This window comes from Lithobates pipiens, unplaced genomic scaffold (assembly GCF_037356315.1).
Source record: "Lithobates pipiens isolate NorthernLeopardFrog02 unplaced genomic scaffold, aLitPip1_a1.2 Scaffold_18, whole genome shotgun sequence".
NCBI classification, from domain to species: Eukaryota; Metazoa; Chordata; class Amphibia; order Anura; family Ranidae; genus Lithobates; species Lithobates pipiens.
The window spans coordinates 567,945,093-567,953,854 of record NW_027507758.1 but is presented as its reverse complement, the minus strand read 5'-3'; positions in this window follow the sequence as shown (position 1 = coordinate 567,953,854).

Genomic DNA, 8,762 nt, shown 5'->3' with positions numbered 1-8,762 from the left:
CCTTTCTTATCTATCTATCTATTTATTCTTCCTTATCTATCTATCTATCTATCTATCTATCTATCTATCTATCTATCTATCTATCTATTTCCCTTTTTAATCTCTACATCAGCCTACCTCCATTGTCTTTCAAATCCTCTTATACATAAAAATAACTCTGCTAAGCTCAGGTTAAAGTGGACCTGTCATCCTGAACTTCCATTCTATTAACCTCCCTGGCGGTACGATTATTTCGGATTTTAGGTGCTAAAAGCGGTACCATTATTTTGCATGAAAATTTGGCGTTTTATATTGTAGTCCTGCAATTCTTAGGAATAACTCTCTTAAATCTGTCCAAACCAGAGTCTAGCAGACATCCCAGGTATGATAAAGTTTGAAAAATTAAATCATAAATTATAATATAATAAATAATTATAAATAATTGTACCAAATAATAATATAACAATAATAAAAATTATTCAATAATGTAATCAAATCAAAAACACTGAAATTTGCTCAGTTGCAGAATTGTCACTGTCATTACTTTTCAGTATTTGATGACGGATCTCCCCACAAATCGCTATCCCTCAATTCTGCGAGTGATTCTAATTTATTATCGCTGTTTTCTAGCTGGTCTAAAATCATTTTTGATGTACAGTGACAGTTTTGGTTGCTATGGGCAATCTCCAGTTTCCAGGCATAAAGAACAGTTTTTATTATATAAAACTGCATGCAGGACACTGGGCAGACCACTAGGGACAACGGAGATGTGAAATATTTACATACAGCAATGTAATCCGTAAGATTACATTATACTGTATGTTTACTGTTTGTTTCACTTTTTGAATTTGGCGCCGATCTCCGTCCCCGTGCGTCGCAACGTCGCAGGGAATGGAGATCGGCGATGTGATGCATCGAGCGAGACACGGCTCGCTCGTACAGCGGGGAGACAACGCTGGATCCGAGGGAGAAGGTAAGTAATCCTCCTCCTGGATCCAGCGATGCAGTCCCGAGTCTGACTCGGGGATACCGCTTTTGGTATGAAAAATCCACCCCGAGTCAGACTCGGGAATACCGTCAGGGGGGTTAATACAGAACATAGAGCACTAGGATTGATTTACTAAAATTGGAGAGTGCAAAATCTGGTGCAGCTCTGCATAGAATCCAATCAGCTTCCAGGTTGTATTGTCAAAATGTAATTGAACAAGCTGAAGTTAGAAGCTGATTGGCTACCACGCAGAGCTGCACCAGAATTTACACTCTCCAGTATTAGTAAATCGATCCCCAGTGTATAATGAGGCAGAGCTCAGACAATTTCCTAACCCCAATCTGGTCAGACAGGAGCTTAGATGACAGTGCACCCACTGCGCCATTGACCTGATTTTTCACATACAATAACATGACCACATGACTTATCTAATGTGATTACGAATGCAAATAAAAAAACAGAGGTCTCAGTTGCAAAAATGTACAAATATATGCGGAGGGTTCCTGTCATGTCGGAGATCTGTCTTTTTATTTGCATTTAGAAAGTACTTAGACAGGTCCTCTTTACTGTCTGGTAGAGTTTCATAGAAGTTGTGTATTGAATTGTGAACCTAATGAATTCACACTCCCATTGTGCACCTTTCAGGCTCGCTGGACATTGATCAAGCAGCTGCCCTTTGTTGTTATCAGCAGCTCTTTCGCACAATGAGGTTGAGTTACTAAATGTTCACACAATAAATGGCGGAAAGATTTACTTTAATTATCCAATTATGTGCAGATGAAATAAGTCAACAAGGATTCGCTTTTCACAGGATTGAATAGTTGAAGTGAATCTATTTATTGTATGACTCCTTCAGGCCACAGATGATGCGATTCTCTTTCTGGCAACCACCGGTTTACTAAAACTGGAGAGCGCAAAATCTGGTGCAGCTCTGCATAGAAACCAATCAGCTTCCAGATTTATTTGTCAAAGCTTAATTAAACAATCTGAAGTTAGAAGCTGATTGGCCAACATACACAGCTGCACCAGATTCTGGGTACTCCAGGTTTAGTAAATCTACCCCCTCAGTGTCTTATTTGGTTGTTTGGCTGGTCGGTAAGTTAAGCTTGGTTTTTAACTTGGATTTATCCTTGACCTTGTTTATAGTCTTAGTGGCTAGCACTAGGGATCAGCTGGGTTCGGTCCAAATGGGCTGATTGGGCCAGTGGAGATGTGAATCATGCTCCTGCTTCCCATGGGTCCTTCCAAAGTTGGTTAAGACCCTAACCCAGCTCACCCAAATCTTCTCCTCCGCTCTTCTCAAGACCTCCTACTCTCAAGCTCTCTCGTCTCCTCCTCCCATGCTCATCTCCAGGATTAGCCATCCTCTGGAACTCGCTACCCCCACTGGTCCGGCTAGCCCCTACTCTTGCTACCTTCAGGTGATCCCTGAAAACTCATCTCTTCAGGGAAGCCTATCATGTCTCCAACTAATCTCCTACCACTTCCATCAGCTCATTCTCCACAGTTATAACCTTTTGTGCCACCTGCCCCACCCTATTAGATTGTAAGCTCTTCTGAGCAGGGCCCTCCTAATCCTCTTGTATTTTATTATATTGTAACTGTATTGTCTCCTTTTATATTATAAAGCGCTGCGTATAAATCCTGAATAATAATAATAATAATAATAATCGCTGGTTGGCCCTTATGCCTTGCAGCACTGGGGTCTTCAGCTTGAATCTTGGCCAGTACATGATCCACATGGAGTTTGCATGCTCCCCCTGTTTTCGCTTGGGTTTTCCTCCAGGAGCCAGGATCACCCCAGAAAAGGAGGATAGGGGCTGCTCTGTGCAAAACCCTTGCACAGAGCAGGTAAGTATATGTTTCTTAAAAAAAAAGAAAAAACCTTTACAATCATTTTAAGTATTGCTAATGAAATACACGTGATATTTTATTAAGACAAAAAAAAACAAGCAAAAAAAACCACACATGATTTTTTATTAAAACAAACAAAAAAATACACATGATTTTTTATTAAGATAAAAAAAAACTCACATGGTGAAAAACAATACACATGATTTTTTATTAAGACAAAAAAACAAAACAAAAAACAATACACATGATTTTTTATTAAGACAAAAAACAAAACAAAAAACAATACACATGATTTTTTATTAAGACAAAAAAAAATATACAGGATTTTCTATATTAAGACAACCCCCCCCCCCCCCCACAAAAAAAACAACAGCAATACACATGATTTTTTATTACGACAAAAAAAAACAAATGATACACATGATTTTTTTTATTAAGGCAAAAAAATAAACGTTCACTTAGCAAAAGGAAGTGGTGATTACTTTGAATACCCAATGATGTGCCGGACAAAACAATATAAATATAGAAAAGTGATGGCAGAAAAAGACCGAATAGTCTATCGTGTCTGCCCATTTTATTTATTTTTTTTCCTGTTAACTTTATTGTCTGACTAAAGATCTATGTTTGTCCCAAGCATGTTTGAAGCAATAGGGTTTTGAGTTGCACAAGATTTAACATAAGCACAGCTTAACTTTTCTAGGATTTTTTTTTTCTCTTTTAGTAAATAGCCCCATTTATTTACTTGAAGCGAGACCAGGCCTTTATTCCAGTTTTTTTCATAAAAGTTGCATAAACTTTGCAATGTGCAGATCAGCAGGCATTTATCTTGTACAACAGCGCCCTCTGCTGCTATATTTGAGGTAGAGCAGTCATGGTTTGTACTGAAATTACTGGAGTTGTTTTGCTAAGGAAGGAGACATTGTTCATGTTGCAAAGTGAAAGTTCAATTATCTTAGTGGAAAAGATTAAGCTGTGCTCACTATCCAATCACGTGCAAGCAGAAATCCTATTTTTTCTTAAATGAAAAAAAAAAAATAATTAAAGTCAACGCACAGTAAATGTAGTGTGTTGCCGTGTGTCACAAAAAAAAAGTAATGTACATATTTTGTTATGTCAGTGTGCATAGACAGGTTATTAATATCAATAGGCTGCCCTAGCGCAATGCATATTAATGAGTGACGGGCATTAATGCATTGCAAAAATGTAGGCTCTTTTCACACGTGCGGCCGACCCCCAGGGTTGCCAACTTTCTCCATCATTTTTACTGCTAAAACATGGAAAATTTAGTGGCACATTTTTTACTGGCAACCTGAGAAATTACAGAACTCTAATTGAAAACTAACGCAGTGAATATTTGAACAGTATAAACATGATATGGAAACACTGGCAATACCTATACCAAAGTCATTTGCTTGATTTACACCTAAAAAGTCAACACAGCATAAAAATGATCAGCCCCTGATATTTACTGGCAGTTGTAAAAAAAATCACTGTTTTCTCAATTTCTCAGTTTCTCAACCTGATAATTGCTTTAGAAATACTTAGCAAAACAGCCATGGAAGTCGCTCTTAACGGTAGAGTAATGTGAGCTAACAGCGCCCTCTGCTGGCAAGTAAAATCTACAAGAAGTGAGTTTTATTTTAATGAGCTGTACTAAAGCCTCGTGTTGTACACACGGTCAGACTTTCCGACGGGAAATGTGTGATGACAGGCTGTTGGTTGGAAAATCCGACCGTGTGTATGCTCCATCGGACAATTGTTGTCGGACTTTCCGCCAACAAGTGTTGGCTAGCAGGTTTTCAAATTTTCTGCAGACAAATGTCTGTTGCCAGATTTTCCGAGCGCGCGTACACAAGTCAGTCGAACAAAAGTTAAAAGTACAAACACACATACCCGGAAGCAGAAACAGTAGATCTTGTAAACTAGCATTTGTAATGGAGAATTAACATTCGTGACGTGGCAAATTATGAAATCTTGAAATGCAGCGCACATTCTCTTCTTCTTTAATGGGATAATAATGAAGCTGCTTTGTTGGTGATACTGATGGAGTTATTGCAAACTGATTTTCAAAGGTTTTTTTTTTCTAGTGATATCAAGAATAATATTATTATGCTTTTTTAATTTTTTTTATTTGGGCAAGTTTTCACAATATCGTTATCCTGTAGTTTTTAAGATCAAAGCTACAACTATGTTGGTGTCCCTTGTTAATTTTACATTGTATTTTTTAAATGTAACTGCCTACTCCCAAACTGTCATTCGAAGTAAAACACATAGCCAAGTACTATTCTACACAATTGTTTTATTGTGCATTTAAAAAGAAAACAAATAAAATTAGACATTCTATCTGCCAATAGAACTTAACCCAAAAGTGCATTCTATGCAACCAAAAATATAGAAAATATACCAAATCAAATCATTATTCAACCAAAAAAATAATGTCAAAGCAATAACTGCAAGGCCAATAATAAATAACACGTTATCTCCTCCGATTCCGCAACATGGCTGGTTGACGAACGGCCATTCAGAAACGAACTGAAAAGTGCAAAATGAAAAGCGCTAAATGAAAAACACAAAAAGAAAAGCAAGAATCAACACTCACCAAACTTCTACTAACACGAAATTAGCAGAAGGAGCCCAAAGGGTGGCGCTAAAGAGCTAGAAAACCACATAGTACGTCTAGTACGTCACTACGTGCGTCATTGTTGGCCAACAATTGTGTGACTGTGTGTATGCAAGACAAGTTTGAGCCAACGCGATTCGGACAAAATTCCACGGTTTTGTTGGCGGAAAGTCCAATCGTGTGTACGAGGCATAAGATTTATAATTAGGGCCAACACCACCCAGGACTGTTATATTCCTTTTCAGTGGTGGCTTCAATCACCTCCTGCCTTCTCACATCTAGAAATTAGGTTCCAGCAGGTTCAAAATTCATTGTCCCATTAAATTAAAGTAGAAGTATATGCAAAACCTTTTTTTTTTTCATTTGGATAGAGCAAGGAAGGGTTATAACCCCTGTCAGATATTTTTTTCACCATCTGTGTCCCATTGGGGAGATTTCCCTTCACCTCCTGTCCCAAAGCCAAACAGGAAGTGAGAGGAAATCCCTACAAATTAAACATTTCGGCTCCAGAGCAATTTTTTTTCTTTGGCGTATACATGTAAGAATCCAAATTTTTGGCAATAAAATTACACAAACCCTCAGAACTTTATATATTTTCTGAAAGCAGAGGCCCTGTAGAATAAAAAAGTGATAGTCGCAAATGATTGTTTTACGTTATATTTGCGCAACTGTTTATATTAAAATCTAAAATAAATTTTATTGCAAAACCACACCATATAATACCCATTTATGGTTAAAATATAAAAGATAAGGTTGCATCGAGTAAATAGATACCTAACATTCCATGCTTTAAAATGTGTGTGCCCGTGACATTGCCAAAAACTATGGTGCCCAAAAATCACCATAGGTGATGCTTTAAAAGCCCTTAAGGCTCATCAACTTATGCTGTGTACACACGATCAGACTTTCCAACAGGAAAACGTCAGTCGTAAAAATATAGAACCTGTTCTCTATCTACATTCATTGGAAATTCTGACAGAAAAAGTCAGATGCGGCATACACACGGTCGAAATATCCAACGAAAATCTCACATCGGACTTTTTCTGTCGGAAATTCCGACCGCGTGTATGCCGCATTAGAGTTAATTAGGAGTTCTTGTGCTAGAATTATTTTTCTCACTCTGACATTTGCGGCGAAATGTCACATGTGTGGTGTGACTGCAGTTTACATACACATACGCACCATGGGCGTGCGTTTGCGCACCTGTGCCCGTGCAACGGGCGTTTTGGCAATCTTTTTTTAAATTTTATTATCTTTATTTATTTATTTATTTATTTTTTACATGATTGCTATCACAAGCAGTTAATAAACCCCTATGTGATAGCATTGAGCAGGTGACAGGTACTCTTTATGGAGACATTAGGGTCTAATAGACCTCAATGTCTCTCCTGTCCTTCACACCATCTAATCAAGCACGGATCAGCTTGGTTAGATGTGTCTCCTGGCTGTACTGGGCAGGAAAGTGTGCCATCACTTACGGTTTCATTGTTTGCATGTGAGTTCATCCCCCCCCCAAGCGGATGTGTTCCCGAGCGACAGTAAGCACGAAATAGCCCGAGAACAGCCATCAGCTTGTGATCAAAGGTTCACTCTCGTACATGCTATGTCCAAAGAGCTGAACTGGTTAAGGGATTTCCGTGGGGCCCCCCAGGTCACCAGAACTAGTGTCCCCATTAGAAGATTTCCCCTCTATTACTTTTCTGGGGACAACCCAAAATTTTGGATTTTCCTTTACTTTCACTTTCAATGATAATGGCAAACAGGACAAATAGAGAAGGTGAATCTCCTTAACAGGGGCATAGACAGCAATAAAAACTGACAAGTGTTTTAACCTCCCTGGCGGTACGATTATTTCGGATTTTAGGTGCTAAAAGCGGTACCATTATTTTGCATGAAAATTTGGCGTTTTATATTGTAGTCCTATAATTCTTAGGAATAAATCTGTCCAAACCAGAGTCTAGCAGACATCCCGGGTATGATAAAGTTTGAAAAATGAAATCATAAATTATAATATAATAAATAACTATAAATAATTGTACCAAATAATAATATAACAATAATAAAAATTATTCAATAATGTAATCAAATCAAAAACACTGAAATTTGCTCAGTTGCAGAATTGTCACTGTCATTACTTTTCAGTATTTGATGACGGATCTCCCCACAAATCGCTATCCCTCAATTCTGCGAGTGATTCCAATTTATTATCGCAGTTTTCTAGCTGGTCTAAAACCATTTTTGATGTAAAGTGACAGTTTGGTTGCTATGGACAATCTCCAGTTTCCAGGCAGAAAGAACAGTTTTTATAATATAAAACTGCATGCAGGACACTGGGCAGACCACTAGGGACAAAGGGGATGTGAAATAATTACATACAGAAATGTAATCTGTAAGATTACATTATACTGTATGTATACTGTGTGTTTCACTTTTTGAATTTGGCGCCGATCTCCGTCCCCGTGCGTCGCAACGCTCGCAGGGAACGGAGATCGGCTCCGTGATAGATCGAGCGAGACACGGCTCGCTCGTACAGCGGGGAGACAACGCTGGATCCGAGGGAGAAGGTAAGTAAACCTCCTCCTGGATCCAGCGATGCAGTCCCGAGTCTGGCTCGGGGATACCGCTTTTGGTATAAAAATTCCACCCCGAGCCAAACTCGGGAATACCGTCAGGGGGGTTAATCCCTCTCCACTCTATCCAAAACTAAAGAAAAAGCTTTGCCTTTCGTTATACTTTAATATTGAAATTTGTCAGAATGAATTCTTTGCAACTATACAATTCACTGTCTAGCCTTTGAACTTCTCAGCTGACTTAGAAGGAACAATAAGGGGTCTTTTTGGACATTCCATAAAAAGATGGGTTCCCACCAGCCGTATTGACGAAGTGCTTTAACTGCGATTAGGGGCGTTTTTGCCTTGGGTTACATTTTTTAGGAAGTGGCACCCCCCATCAGATGGGACACTACCAGCAGTGGCGTCGCTACGGGGGTGCGGACCATGCTTCACACCGACCCTCTGACAATCTCATTTGTAAGCTCCTCTCCCCGTGACCAAGCTGCAACCGCTGATACTCCAGTGACATCAACCAGCGGTCACCTCTTCACATGGACTCTGCCTTCTTCTAGGTGCCTTAGCTGTGATCGCCCAGCAGAGAGGAGAAAGAGAGGAGAGCGGAGGGGACGTCACATCGCTCAGGACATTCTATGAGACTGACAATGGGGTGGAAGAAGAGGGACTGCCTGGGAGCGGCGCTGCTCTACCTCCTGCTGCAGGTGTTTGGGGACCCTCAGTATCCCATCCAGATCCTGGAGAATGGAGACCG